This window comes from Triticum aestivum, chromosome 5B, assembly GCF_018294505.1.
Source record: "Triticum aestivum cultivar Chinese Spring chromosome 5B, IWGSC CS RefSeq v2.1, whole genome shotgun sequence".
NCBI classification, from domain to species: domain Eukaryota; kingdom Viridiplantae; phylum Streptophyta; class Magnoliopsida; order Poales; family Poaceae; genus Triticum; species Triticum aestivum.
The window spans coordinates 84,568,977-84,582,048 of NC_057807.1; the positions used below are offsets into that span (position 1 = coordinate 84,568,977).

The 13,072-nt window shown below is 48.9% G+C and overlaps 20 non-coding genes and 4 pseudogenes across 20 annotated transcripts; all 24 read right to left on the reverse strand.

Annotated features, from left to right (window-relative positions):
• Positions 1–1,561: 1,561 nt before the first annotated feature.
• LOC123118571 (5S ribosomal RNA) lies at positions 1,562–1,680 on the reverse strand. Its single transcript, XR_006458121.1, has one exon. It is a non-coding gene; the product is annotated as a 5S ribosomal RNA (ribosomal RNA).
• A 367-nt stretch (positions 1,681–2,047) lies between these two features.
• LOC123118438 (5S ribosomal RNA) lies at positions 2,048–2,166 on the reverse strand. The gene has a single exon (XR_006457980.1). It is a non-coding gene; the product is annotated as a 5S ribosomal RNA (ribosomal RNA).
• Positions 2,167–2,527: 361 nt separating this feature from the next.
• Positions 2,528–2,646, reverse strand: LOC123118548 (5S ribosomal RNA). The gene has a single exon (XR_006458097.1). It is a non-coding gene; the product is annotated as a 5S ribosomal RNA (ribosomal RNA).
• A 361-nt stretch (positions 2,647–3,007) lies between these two features.
• LOC123118743 (5S ribosomal RNA) lies at positions 3,008–3,126 on the reverse strand. Its single transcript, XR_006458284.1, has one exon. It is a non-coding gene; the product is annotated as a 5S ribosomal RNA (ribosomal RNA).
• Positions 3,127–3,487: 361 nt separating this feature from the next.
• Positions 3,488–3,606, reverse strand: LOC123118648 (5S ribosomal RNA). The gene has a single exon (XR_006458194.1). It is a non-coding gene; the product is annotated as a 5S ribosomal RNA (ribosomal RNA).
• A 367-nt stretch (positions 3,607–3,973) lies between these two features.
• On the reverse strand, positions 3,974–4,092 carry LOC123118691 (5S ribosomal RNA). Its single transcript, XR_006458236.1, has one exon. It is a non-coding gene; the product is annotated as a 5S ribosomal RNA (ribosomal RNA).
• Positions 4,093–4,460: 368 nt separating this feature from the next.
• On the reverse strand, positions 4,461–4,579 carry LOC123118738 (5S ribosomal RNA). Its single transcript, XR_006458279.1, has one exon. It is a non-coding gene; the product is annotated as a 5S ribosomal RNA (ribosomal RNA).
• A 361-nt stretch (positions 4,580–4,940) lies between these two features.
• On the reverse strand, positions 4,941–5,059 carry LOC123118440 (5S ribosomal RNA). The gene has a single exon (XR_006457982.1). It is a non-coding gene; the product is annotated as a 5S ribosomal RNA (ribosomal RNA).
• A 361-nt stretch (positions 5,060–5,420) lies between these two features.
• LOC123118508 (5S ribosomal RNA) lies at positions 5,421–5,539 on the reverse strand. Its single transcript, XR_006458056.1, has one exon. It is a non-coding gene; the product is annotated as a 5S ribosomal RNA (ribosomal RNA).
• A 361-nt stretch (positions 5,540–5,900) lies between these two features.
• Positions 5,901–6,019, reverse strand: LOC123118419 (5S ribosomal RNA). The gene has a single exon (XR_006457961.1). It is a non-coding gene; the product is annotated as a 5S ribosomal RNA (ribosomal RNA).
• Positions 6,020–6,386: 367 nt separating this feature from the next.
• Positions 6,387–6,505, reverse strand: LOC123118551 (5S ribosomal RNA). Its single transcript, XR_006458100.1, has one exon. It is a non-coding gene; the product is annotated as a 5S ribosomal RNA (ribosomal RNA).
• Positions 6,506–6,872: 367 nt separating this feature from the next.
• On the reverse strand, positions 6,873–6,981 carry LOC123118798 (uncharacterized; annotated as a pseudogene).
• Positions 6,982–7,341: 360 nt separating this feature from the next.
• On the reverse strand, positions 7,342–7,460 carry LOC123118663 (5S ribosomal RNA). The gene has a single exon (XR_006458208.1). It is a non-coding gene; the product is annotated as a 5S ribosomal RNA (ribosomal RNA).
• Positions 7,461–7,827: 367 nt separating this feature from the next.
• LOC123118445 (5S ribosomal RNA) lies at positions 7,828–7,946 on the reverse strand. The gene has a single exon (XR_006457986.1). It is a non-coding gene; the product is annotated as a 5S ribosomal RNA (ribosomal RNA).
• A 361-nt stretch (positions 7,947–8,307) lies between these two features.
• On the reverse strand, positions 8,308–8,426 carry LOC123118626 (5S ribosomal RNA). The gene has a single exon (XR_006458174.1). It is a non-coding gene; the product is annotated as a 5S ribosomal RNA (ribosomal RNA).
• A 361-nt stretch (positions 8,427–8,787) lies between these two features.
• LOC123118799 (uncharacterized) lies at positions 8,788–8,896 on the reverse strand (annotated as a pseudogene).
• A 367-nt stretch (positions 8,897–9,263) lies between these two features.
• Positions 9,264–9,382, reverse strand: LOC123118627 (5S ribosomal RNA). The gene has a single exon (XR_006458175.1). It is a non-coding gene; the product is annotated as a 5S ribosomal RNA (ribosomal RNA).
• Positions 9,383–9,743: 361 nt separating this feature from the next.
• On the reverse strand, positions 9,744–9,852 carry LOC123118802 (uncharacterized; annotated as a pseudogene).
• Positions 9,853–10,219: 367 nt separating this feature from the next.
• Positions 10,220–10,338, reverse strand: LOC123118504 (5S ribosomal RNA). Its single transcript, XR_006458051.1, has one exon. It is a non-coding gene; the product is annotated as a 5S ribosomal RNA (ribosomal RNA).
• Positions 10,339–10,705: 367 nt separating this feature from the next.
• On the reverse strand, positions 10,706–10,824 carry LOC123118466 (5S ribosomal RNA). Its single transcript, XR_006458007.1, has one exon. It is a non-coding gene; the product is annotated as a 5S ribosomal RNA (ribosomal RNA).
• A 361-nt stretch (positions 10,825–11,185) lies between these two features.
• LOC123118484 (5S ribosomal RNA) lies at positions 11,186–11,304 on the reverse strand. The gene has a single exon (XR_006458027.1). It is a non-coding gene; the product is annotated as a 5S ribosomal RNA (ribosomal RNA).
• A 361-nt stretch (positions 11,305–11,665) lies between these two features.
• On the reverse strand, positions 11,666–11,774 carry LOC123118800 (uncharacterized; annotated as a pseudogene).
• Positions 11,775–12,141: 367 nt separating this feature from the next.
• On the reverse strand, positions 12,142–12,260 carry LOC123118651 (5S ribosomal RNA). Its single transcript, XR_006458197.1, has one exon. It is a non-coding gene; the product is annotated as a 5S ribosomal RNA (ribosomal RNA).
• Positions 12,261–12,626: 366 nt separating this feature from the next.
• Positions 12,627–12,745, reverse strand: LOC123118598 (5S ribosomal RNA). Its single transcript, XR_006458148.1, has one exon. It is a non-coding gene; the product is annotated as a 5S ribosomal RNA (ribosomal RNA).
• Positions 12,746–13,072: the final 327 nt, after the last annotated feature.

Genomic DNA, 13,072 nt, shown 5'->3' on the forward strand with positions numbered 1-13,072 from the left:
GTCGGATTCGCCGGCCGTTGGACGACGGCGACGACCCAGAGCGGCGGTGGCTCGACGGAGTTGCGGCAGGGACGACGGATCGACGCGCCAAGGGCACCAGGAGGTGGCCCGTGGCCGCGCGCATCCAGGGGAACCAATGAAAGGGTGCGGGGTGGACGGAGTTCGCCGGAAGCGAGGTTGTGGCGGCGGCCGGAGTTCGGGCGCCGATGAAAACGACGACACGGTGCACGGGAGGATCTACGGTTAGCACCTACGCGTTCTATGAGAGCTCACGAACCCAATGGAGGCACGCACGGGACCAAATGGCCACCGGAGCCTCGTCGGCAATGAGCTCGTGCGGCGGCGTACTGTCGGGGGAGAGAGGCGCGGCGGCTACGGCATGCTAGAGAGAAAACGGAGAGGGGGAGGATGATCAGGAGCTCACGTGGAGTGCAGTGGTGGCCTCAGCGTGTTCGGGGAAGCTCGGACGGCGACGGGTCGACGATGGAGATCCGCGGCGGCCGACGATGAAGACGACGATGGCGGCGATGTTGCAAGGCTTCCGGAGGGCCGTGGATCGGTGGGGAGGAAGAGGGGGTCGAGGCGGAGCTCCTGAGCTCAGCGGAAGGGCGAGGGGTGGCCGGTGGCTATGGATGCGACGGCGGCGCCCTCCGGTGGCTCTCGGTGGTGCTCCAAATCGAGAGAGGGAGAGAGCTAGAGCGAGCAGAGAGAAGGGATAGCGGTCGAGGGGGTCGAGGGCGTCTCCGTGGCGTTGCGGGAGACGTCCAGGGGGAGGAGGAGGCAGCCAGGCAGGGAGGAGGTGGCCGGGGCGCGTGGCCGCGCGCGCCGGGCGCGTGCCCGTCCTCTTGGCAGGGAGGAAGACGACAGGGGAGGCCCAGATGGGCTGGGCCGCATAGGAGCTGGGCCGGCTGGGCTGCCAGGTGAGCGCCAGGTAGTTTTCTCTGCTCTGTTTTATTGTTCTGTTTGTTTTATTTTTAAATTTATTTTGCCACTGTTTTGAATTTAAAATAATTCAAACAATGCCAAAAGCTCCTCTGAATATTTTTATTTTGCTAGATGGACTTTTCCAAAAGCTCATAAAAATATTTCAGGGGTATTTGAAATTATATTCTAGTTATATGAATATAATTCAAATTCAAATAGCTAATGATTTAAATTCAAAGTCCCAAAATTAAGTCCTTAAAATGTTCAATATTTTGGTTGGGACCAGAACCCTTTGCCAAAATTATCAAACATTTAAGAAGAGCATTTTGGAACAATGAATGAGATTTTAGGGTTTTTGCCCTTCTTTTATTTAGGGTTTTGAGGCTTCTAAATTCCTCAGTTCAAGTTTCAAAAATTTAAACATGATGCATGGATGCAATGCCACTAGTTACAGGCAAGCTCTAGGGCTGTGACACTTTCAGAACGCGCTCTTCGCGCCACAAAGCCGCCCCAAGACGCGCGAGCAATGAGCATCGAGCTTAAACATATCGGAAACGTCAAAAATAATATAACGTGAATAATATATATCGCGCACGTGCGATATGTTTGTCACGAGGCGCAAAAAATAATTAAAAAGGGAATGCAACACGAGGACTTCCCAGGAGGTCACCCATCCTAGTACTACTCTCGCCCAAGCACACTTAACTTTGGAGTTTTGATGGGATCCGGTGCTTTAGTGCTGGTATGATCGCATCCAACATGTTTCCCCGTCTTCGTCCCTTATGCTTGCCACTCCCAGGTCCGCTCCAAAGACGATTCTACATTCTCACAACCATTACAACCGTTCCCTAACAATGGATAATGTCCTACACTACTTACTCTCCCGCTCAATCACGGAGACGGGTTTTCCACGGTTTCCACCCCTCCCTCCATACCGCAGCAACACGAGTTCTTTCCACCCCTTTCAGAACACGCTCTTCGCGCCACAAAGCCGCCCCAAGACGCGCGAGCAATGAGCATCGAGTTTAAACATATCGCAAACGTCAAAAATAATATAACGAGATTAATATATATCGCGCACGTGCGATATGTTTGTCACAAGGCGCAAAAAACAATTAAAAAGGGAATGCAACACGAGGACTTCCCAGGAGGTCACCCATCCTAGTACTACTCTCGCCCAAGCACGCTTACCTACGGAGTTCTGATGGGATCCGGTGCTTTAGTGCTGGTATGATCGCATCCAACATGTTTCCCCGTCTTCGTCCCTTATGCTTCCCAGGTCCGCTCCAAAGACGATTCTACATTCTCACTACCATTACAACCGTTCCCTAACAATGGATAATGTCCTATACTACTTACTCTCCCGCTCAATCATGGAGACGAGTTTTCCACGGTTTCCTCCCCTCCCTCCATACCGCAGCAACACGAGTTTTTTCCACCCCTTTCAGAACGCGCTCTTCGCGCCACAAAGCAGCCCCAAGACGCACGAGCAATGAGCAACGAGCTTAAACATATCGCAAACGTCAAAAATAATATAATGGGATTAATATATATCGCGCACGTGCGATATGTTTGTCACAAGGCGCAAAAAATAATTAAAAAGGGAATGCAACACGAGGACTTCCTAGGAGGTCACCCATCCTAGTACTACTCTCGCCCAAGCACGCTTAACTTCGGAGTACTGATGGGATCCGGTGCTTTAGTGCTGGTATGATCGCATCTGACATGTTTCCCCGTCTTCGTCCCTTATGCTTCCCAGGTCCGCTCCAAAGATGATTCTACATTCTCACTACCTTTACAACCGTTCCCTAACAATGGATAATGTCCTATACTACTTACTCTCCCGCTTAATCACGGAGACGAGTTTTCCACGCTTTCCACCCCTCCCTCCATACCGCAGCAACACGAGTTTTTTCCACCCCTTTCAGAACACGCTCTTCGCGCCACAAAGCCGCCCCAAGACGCGCGAGCAATGAGCATCGAGCTTAAAAATATCGCAAATGTCAAAAATAATATAACGGGATTAATATATATCGCGCACGTGCGATATGTTTGTCACAAGGCGCAAAAAATAATTAAAAAGGGAATGCAACACGAGGACTTCCCAGGAGGTCACCCATCCTAGTACAACTCTCGCCCACGCACGCTTAACTTCGGAGTTCCGATGGGATTCGATGCTTTAGTGCTGGTATGATCCCATCCGACATGTTTCCCCGTCTTCGTCCCTTATGCTTCCCAGGTCCGCTCCAAAGACGATTCTACATTCTCACTACCATTACAACCGTTCCCTTACAATGGATAATGTCCTATACTATTTACTCTCCCGCTCAATCACGGAGACGAGTTTTCCACGGCTTCCACCCCTCCCTCCATACTGCAGCAACACGAGTTTTTTCCACCCCTTTCAGAACGCGCTCTTCGCACCACAAAGCCGCCCCAAGACGCGCGAGTAATGAGCATCGAGCTTAAACATATCGCAAACGTCAAAAATAATATAACGGGATTAATATATATCGCGCACGTGCGATATGTTTGTCACAAGGCGCAAAAAACAATTAAAAAGGGAATGCAACACAAGGACTTCCCAGGAGGTCACCCGTCCTAGTACAACTCTCGCCCAAGCACGCTTAACTTCGGAGTTCTGATGGGATTCGGTGCTTTAGTGCTGGTATGATCGCATCCGACATGTTTCCCCGTCTTCGTCCCATATGCTTGCCACTCCCAGGTCCGCTCCAAAGACGATTCTACATTCTCACTACCATTACAACCGTTCCCTAACAATGGATAAGGTCCTATACTACTTACTCTCCCGCTCAATCATGGAGACGAGTTTTCCACTGTTTCCACCCCTCCCTCCATACCGCAGCAACATGAGTTTTTTCCACCCCTTTTAGAACGCGCTCTTCGCGCCACAAAGCCGCCCCAAGACACGCGAGCAATGAGCATCGAGCTTAAACATATCGCAAACGTCAAAAATAATATAACGGGAATAATATATATCGCGCACGTGCGATATGCTTGTCACAAGGCGCAAAAAATAAGTAAAAAGGGAATCCAACACGAGGACTTCCCAGGAGGTCACCCATCCTAGTACTACTCTCGCCCAAGCACGCTTAACTTCGGAGTTTTGATGGGACCCGGTGCTTTAGTGCTGGTATGATCGCATCCGACATGTTTCCCCGTCTTCGTCCCATATGCTTGCCACTCCCAGGTCCGCTCCAAAGACGATTCTACATTCTCACTACCATTACAACCGTTCCCTAACAATGGATAATGCCCTATACTACTTCCTCTCCCGCTCAATCACGGAGACGAGTTTTCCACGGTTTCCACCCCTCCCTCCATACCGCAGCAACACGAGTTTTTTCCTCCCCTTTCAGAACGCGCTCTTCGCGCCACAAAGCCGCCCCAAGATGCGCGAGCAATGAGCATCGAGCTTAAACATATCGCAAACGTTAAAAAATAATATAACGGTATTAATATATATCGCGCACGTGCGATATGTTTGTCACAAGGCGCAAAAAATAATTAAAAAGGGAATGCAACACGAGGAGTTCCCAGGAGGTCGCCCATCCTAGTACTACTCTCGTCGAAGCACGCTTAACTACGGAGTTCTGATGGGATCCGGTGCTTTAGAGCTGGTATGATCGCATCAAACATGTTTCCCCGTCTTCGTCCCTTATGCTTCCCAGGTCCGCTCCAAAGACGATTCTACATTCTCACTACCATTACAACCGTTCCCTAACAATGGATAATGTCCTATACTACTTACTCTCCCGCTCAATCACGGAGACGAGTTTTCCACGGTTTCCTCCCCTCCCTCCATACCGCAGCAACACGAGTTTTTTTCACCCCTTTCAGAACGCGCTCTTCGCGCCACAAAGCCGCCCCAAGACGCACGAGCAATGAGCATCGAGCTTAAACATATCGCAAACGTCCAAAATAATATAACGAGATTAATATATATCGCGCACATGCGATATGTTTGTCACAAGGCACAAAAAATAATTAAAAAAGGAATGCAACACGAGGACTTCCTAGGAGGTCACCCATCCTAGTACTACTCTCGCCCAAGCACGCTTAACTTCAGAGTTCTGATGGGATCCGGTGCTTTAGTGCTGGTATGATCGCATCCGACATGTTTCCCCGTCTTCGTCCCTTATGCTTCCCAGGTCCGCTCCAAAGATGATTCTACATTCTCACTACCATTACAACCGTTCCCTAACAATGGATAATGTCCAATACTACTTACTCTCCCGCTTAATCACAGAGACGAGTTTTCCACGGTTTCCAACCCTCCCTCCATACCACAGCAACACGAGTTTTTTCCACCCCTTTCAGAACGCGCTCTTCGCGCCACAAAGCCGCCCCAAGACGCGCGAGCAATGAGCATCGAGCTAAAACATATCGCAAACGTCAAAAATAATATAACGGGATTAATATATATCGCGCACGTGCGATATGTTTGTCACAAGGCACAAAAAATAATTAAAAAGGGAATGCAACACAAGGACTTCCCAGGAGATCACTCATCCTAGTACTACTCTCGCCCACGCACGCTTAACTTCGGAGTTCCGATGGGATCCGGTGCTTTAGTGCTGGTATGATCGCATCCGACATGTTTCCCCGTCTTCGTCCCTTATGCTTCCCAGGTCCGCTCCAAAGACGATTCTACATTCTCACTACCATTACAACCGTTCCCTAACAATGGATAATGTCCTATACGACTTACTCTCCCGCTCAATCACGGAGACGAGTTTTCAACGGCTTCCACCCCTCCCTCCATACCGCAGCAACACGAGTTTTTTCCACCCCTTTCAGAACGTGCTCTTCGCGCCACAAAGCCGCCCCAAGACGCGCGAGCAATGAGCATCGAGCTTAAACATATCGCAAACGTCAAAAATAATATAACGGGATTAATATATATCGCGCACCTGCGATATGTTTGTCACAAGGCACAAAAAATAATTAAAAAGGGAATGCAACACGAGGACTTCCCAGGAGGTCACCCATCCTAGTACTACTCTCGCCCAAGCACGCTTAACTTCAGAGTTCTGATGGGATCCGGTGCTTTAGTGCTGGAATGATTGCATTCAACATGTTTCCCCGTCTTCGTCCCTTATGCTTGCCACTCCCAGGTCCGCTCCAAAGACGATTCTACATTCTCACTACCATTACAACCGTTCCCTAACAATGGATAATGTCCTATACTACTTACTCTCCCGCTCAATCACGGAGACGAGTTTTCCACGGTTTCCACCCCTCCCTCCATACCGCAGCAACACGAGTTTTTTCCACCCCTTTCAGAACGCGCTCTTCGCGCCACGAAGCCGCCCCAAGACGCGCGAGCAATGAGCATCGAGCTTAAACATATCGCAAACGTCAAAAATAATATAACGGGATTAATATATATCCCGCACGTGCGATATGTTTGTCACAAGGCGCAAAAAATAATTAAAAAGGGAATGCAACACGAGGACTTCCCAGGAGGTCACCCATCCTAGTACTACTCTCGCCCAAGCATGCTTAACTTCAGAGTTCTGATGGGATCCGGTGCTTTAGTGCTAGTATGATCGCATCCGACATGTTTCCCCGTCTTCGTCCCTTATGCTTGCCACTCCCAGGTCCGCTCCAAAGACGATTCTACATTCTCACTACCATTACAACCGTTCCCTAACAATGGATAATGTTCTATACTACTTACTCTCCCGCTCAATCACGGAGACGAGTTTTCCACGGTTTCCACCCCTCCCTCCATACCGCAGCAACACGAGTTTTTTCCACCCCTTTCAGAACGCGCTCTTCGCACCACAAAGCCGCCCCAAGACGTGCGAGCAATAAGCATCGAGCTTAAACATATCGCAAACGTCAAAAATAATATAACGGGATTAATATGTATCGCGCACATGCGATATGTTTGTCACAAGGCGCAAAAAATAATTAAAAAGGGAATGCAGCACGAGGAGGTCACCCATCCTAGTACTACTCTCGCCCAAGCATGCTTAACTTCGGAGTTCTGATTGGATCCGGTGCTTTAGTGCTGGTATGATCGCATCCGACATGTTTCCCTGTCTTCGTCCCTTATGCTTCCCAGGTCCGCTCCAAAGATGATTCTACATTCTCACTACCATTACAACCGTTCCCTAACAATGGATAATGTCCAATACTACTTACTCTCCCGCTTAATCACGGAGACAAGTTTTCCACGGTTTCCACCACTCCCTCCATACCGCAGCAACACGAGTTTTTTCCACCCCTTTCAGAACGCGCTCTTCGCGCCACAAAGCCGCCCCATGACGCGCGAGCAATGAGCATCGAGCTTAAACATATCGCAAACGTCAAAAATAATATAACGGGATTAATATATATCGCGCACGTGCGATATGTTTGTCACAAGGCGCAAAAATAATTAAAAAGGGAATGGAACACGAGGACTTCCCAGGAGGTCACCCATCCTAGTACTACTCTCACCCAAGCATGCTTAACTTCGGAGTTCTGATGGGATCCGGTGCTTTAGTGCTGGTATGATCGCATCCGACATGTTTCCCCGTCTTCGTCCCTTATGCTTGCCACTCCTAGGTCCGCTCCAAAGACGATTCTACATTCTCACTACCATTACAATCGTTCTCTAACAATGGATAATGTCCTATACTACTTACTCTCCCGCTCAATCACGGAGCCGAGTTTTCCACGGTTTCCACCCCTCCCTCCATACCGCAGCAACACGAGTTTTTTCCACCCCTTTCAGAACGCTCTCTTCGCGCCACAAAGCCGCCCCAAGACGTGCGAGCAATAAGCATCGAGCTTAAACATATCGCAAACGTCAAAAATAATATAACGGGATTAATATATATCGCGCACGTGCGATATGTTTGTCACAAGGCGCAAAAAATAATTAAAAAGGGAATGCAACACGAGGACTTCCCAGGAGGTCACCCATCCTAGTACTACTCTCGCCCAAGCACGCTTAACTTCGGAGTTCTGATGGGATCCGGTGCTTTAGTGCTGGTATGATCGCATCCGACATGTTTCCCCGTCTTCGTCCCTTATGCTTCCCAGGTCCGCTCCAAAGATGATTCTACATTCTCCCTACCATTACATCCGTTCCCTAACAATGGATAATGTCCAATACTACTTACTCTCCCGCTTAATCACGGAGACGAGTTTTCCACGGTTTCCACACCTCCCTCCATACCGCAGCAACACGAGTTTTTTCCACCCCTTTCAGAACGCGCTCTTCGCGCCACAAAGTCGCCCCAAGACGCGCGAGCAATGAGCATCGAGCTTAAACATATCGCAAACGTCAAAAATAATATAACGGGATTAACATATATCGCGCACGTGCGATATGTTTGTCACAAGGCGCAAAAAATAATTAAAAAGGGAATGCAACACGAGGACTTCCCAGGAGGTCACCCATCCTAGTACTACTCTCGCCCACGCACGCTTAACTTCGGAGTTTCGATGGGATCCGGTGCTTTGGTGCTGGTATGATTGCATCCGACATGTTTCCCCGTCTTCGTCCCTTATGCTCCCGAGGTCCGCTCCAAAGACGATTCTACATTCTCACTACCATTACAACCGTTCCCTAACAATGGATAATGTCCTATACTACTTACTCTCCCGCTCAATCACGGAGACGAGTTTTCAACGGCTTCCACCCCTCCCTCCATACCGCAGCAACACGAGTTTTTTCCACCCCTTTCAGAATGCGCTCTTCGCGCCACAAAGCCGCCCCAAGACGCGCGAGCAATGAGCATCGAGCTAAAACATATCGCAAACGTCAAAAATAATATAACGGGATTAATATATATCACGCACGTGCGATATGTTTGTCACAAGGCGCAAAAAATAATTAAAAAGGGAATGCAACACGAGGAGGTCACCCATCCTAGTACTACTCTCGCCCAAGCACGCATAACTTCGGAGTTCTGCTGGGATCCGATGCTTTAGTGCTGGTATGATCGCATCCGACATGTTTCCCCGTGTTCGTCCCTTATGCTTGCCACTCCCAGGTCCGCTCCAAAGACGATTCTACATTCTCACTACCATTACAACCGTTCCCTAACAATGGATAATGTCCTATACTACTTACTCTCCCGCTCAATCACGGAGACGAGTTTTCCAAGGTTTCCACACCTCCCTCCATACCGCAGCAACACGAGTTTTTTACACCCCTTTCAGAACGCGCTCTTCGCGCCACGAAGCCGCCCCAAGACGCGCGAGCAATAAGCATCGAGCTTAAACATATCGCAAACGTCAATAATAATATAACGGGATTAACATATATCGCGCACGTGCGATATGTTTGTCACAAGGCGCAAAAAATAATTAAAAAGGGAATGCAACACGAGGACTTCCCAGGAGGTCACCCATCCTAGTACTACTCTCGCCCACGCACGCTTAACTTCGGAGTTTCGATGGGATCCGGTGCTTTGGTGCTGGTATGATTGCATCCGACATGTTTCCCCGTCTTCGTCCCTTATGCTCCCGAGGTCCGCTCCAAAGACGATTCTACATTCTCACTACCATTACAACCGTTCCCTAACAATGGATAATGTCCTATACTACTTACTCTCCCGCTCAATCACGGAGACGAGTTTTCAACGGCTTCCACCCCTCCCTCCATACCGCAGCAACACGAGTTTTTTCCACCCCTTTCAGAATGCGCTCTTCGCGCCACAAAGCCGCCCCAAGACGCGCGAGCAATGAGCATCGAGCTAAAACATATCGCAAACGTCAAAAATAATATAACGGGATTAATATATATCACGCACGTGCGATATGTTTGTCACAAGGCGCAAAAAATAATTAAAAAGGGAATGCAACACGAGGAGGTCACCCATCCTAGTACTACTCTCGCACAAGCACGCATAACTTCGGAGTTCTGCTGGGATCCGATGCTTTAGTGCTGGTATGATCGCATCCGACATGTTTCCCCGTCTTCGTCCCTTATGCTTGCCACTCCCAGGTCCGCTCCAAAGACGATTCTACATTCTCACTACCATTACAACCGTTCCCTAACAATGGATAATGTCCTATACTACTTACTCTCCCGCTCAATCACGGAGACGAGTTTTCCAAGGTTTCCACACCTCCCTCCATACCGCAGCAACACGAGTTTTTTACACCCCTTTCAGAACGCGCTCTTCGCGCCACGAAGCCGCCCCAAGACGCGCGAGCAATAAGCATCGAGCTTAAACATATCGCAAACGTCAATAATAATATAACGGGATTAATATATATCGCACACGTGCGATATGTTTGTCACAAGGCGCAAAAAATAATTAAAAAGGGAATGCAACACGAGGACTTCCCAGGAGGTCACCCATCCTAGTACTACTCTCACCCAAGCACGCTTAACTTCGAAGTTCTGATGGGATCCGGTGCTTTAGTGCAGGTATGATCGCATCCAACATCTTTTCCCGTCTTCGTCCCTTATGCTTGCCACTCCCAGGTCCGCTCCAAAGACGATTCTACATTCTCACTGCCATTACAACCGTTCCCTAATAATGGATAATGTCCTATACTACTTACTCTCCCGCTCAATCACGGAGCCGAGTTTTCCACGGTTTCCACCCCTCCCTCCATACCGCAGCAACACGAGTTTTTTCCACCCCTTTCAGAACGCGCTCTTCGCGCCACAAAGCCGCCCCAAGACGTGCGAGCAATAAGCATCGAGCTTAAACATATCGCAAACGTCAAAAATAATATAACGGGATTAATATATATCGCGCACGTGCGATATGTTTGTCACAAGGCGCAAAAAATAATTAAAAAGGGAATGCAACACGAGGACTTCCCAGGAGGTCACCCATCCTAGTACTACTCTCGCCCAACCACGCTTAACTTCGGAGTTCTGATGGGATCCGGTGCTTTAGTGCTGGTATGATCGCATCCGACATGTTTCCCCGTCTTCGTCCCTTATGCTTCCCAGGTCCGCTCCAAAGATGATTCTACATTCTCCCTACCATTACAACCGTTCCCTAACAATGGATAATGTCCAATACTACTTACTCTCCCGCTTAATCACGGAGACGAGTTTTCCACGGTTTCCACACCTCCCTCCATACCGCAGCAACACGAGTTTTTTCCACCCCTTTCAGAACGCGCTCTTCGCGCCACAAAGCCGCCGCAAGACGCGCGAGCAATGAGCATCGAGCTTAAACATATCGCAAACGTCAAAAATAATATAACGGGATTAATATATATCGCGCACGTGCGATATGTTTGTCACAAGGCGCAAAAAATAATTAAAAAGGGAATGCAACACGAGGACTTCCCAGGAGGTCACCCATCCTAGTACTACTCTCGCCCACGCACGCTTAACTTCGGAGTTCCGATGGGATCCGGTGCTTTGGTGCTGGTATGATTGCATCCGACATGTTTCCCCGTCTTCGTCCCTTATGCTCCCGAGGTCCGCTCCAAAGACGATTCTACATTCTCACTACCATTACAACCGTTCCCTAACAATGGATAATGTCCTATACTACTTACTCTCCCGCTCAATCACGGAGACGAGTTTTCAATGGCTTCCACCCCTCCCTCCATACCGCAGCAACACGAGTTTTTTCCACCCCTTTCAGAATGCGCTCTTCGCGCCACAAAGCCGCCCCAAGACGCGCGAGCAATGAGCATCGAGCTAAAACATATCGCAAACGTCAAAAATAATATAACGGGATTAATATATATCACGCACGTGCGATATGTTTGTCACAAGGCGTAAAAAATAATTAAAAAGGGAATGCAACACGAGGAGGTCACCCATCCTAGTACTACTCTCGCCCAAGCACGCATAACTTCGGAGTTCTGCTGGGATCCGATGCTTTAGTGCTGGTATGATCGCATCCGACATGTTTCCCCGTCTTCGTCCCTTATGCTTGCCACTCCCAGGTCCGCTCCAAAGACGATTCTACATTCTCACTACCATTACAACCGTTCCCTAACAATGGATAATGTCCTATACTACTTACTCTCCCGCTCAATCACGGAGACGAGTTTTCCACGGTTTCCACACCTCCCTCCATACCGCAGCAACACGAGTTTTTTACACCCCTTTCAGAACGCGCTCTTCGCGCCACGAAGCCGCCCCAAGACGCGCGAGCAATAAGCATCGAGCTTAAACATATCGCAAACGTCAATAATAATATAACGGGATTAATATATATCGCACACGTGCGATATGTTTGTCACAAGGCGCAAAAAAAAATTAAAAAGGGAATGCAACACGAGGACTTCCCAGGAGGTCACCCATCCTAGTACTACTCTGACCCAAGCACGCTTAACTTCGAAGTTCTGATGGGATCCGGTGCTTTAGTGCAGGTATGATCGCATCCAACATGTTTTCCCGTCTTCGTCCCTTATGCTTGCCACTCCCAGGTCCGCTCCAAAGACGATTCTACATTCTCACTGCCATTACAACCGTTCCCTAATAATGGATAATGTCCTATACTACTTACTCTCCCGCTCAATCACGAAGACGAGTTTTCCACGGTTTCCGCCCCTCCCTCCATACCGCAGCAACACGAGTTTTGCCACCACTTTCAGAACGCGCTCTTCGCGCCACAAAGCCGCCCCAAGACGCGCGAGCAATGAGCATCGAGCTTAAACATATCGCAAACGTCAAAAATAATATAACGGGATTAACATATATCGCACACGTGCAATATGTTTGTCACAACGCGCAAAAAATAATTAAAAAGGGAATGCAACACGAGGAGTTCCCAGGAGGTCACCCATCCTAGTATTACTCTCGCCCAAGCACGCTTAACTTCGGAGTTCTGATGGGATCCGGTGCTTTAGAGCTAGTATGATCGCATCCGACATGTTTCCCCGTCTTCGTCCCTTATGCTTGCCACTCCCAGGTCCGCTCCAAAGATGATTCTACATTCTCACTACCATTACAACCGTTCCCTAACAATGGATAATGTCCTATACTACTTACTCTCCCGCTGAATCACGGAGATGAGTTTTCCACGGTTTCCACCCCTCCCTCCATACCGCAGCAACACGAGTTTTTTCCGCCCCTTTCAGAACGCGCTCTTCGCGCCACAAAGCCGCCCCAAGACGCGCGAGCAATGAGCATCGAGCTTAAACATATCGCAAACATCAAAAATAATATAATGGGATTAATATATATCGCGCACGT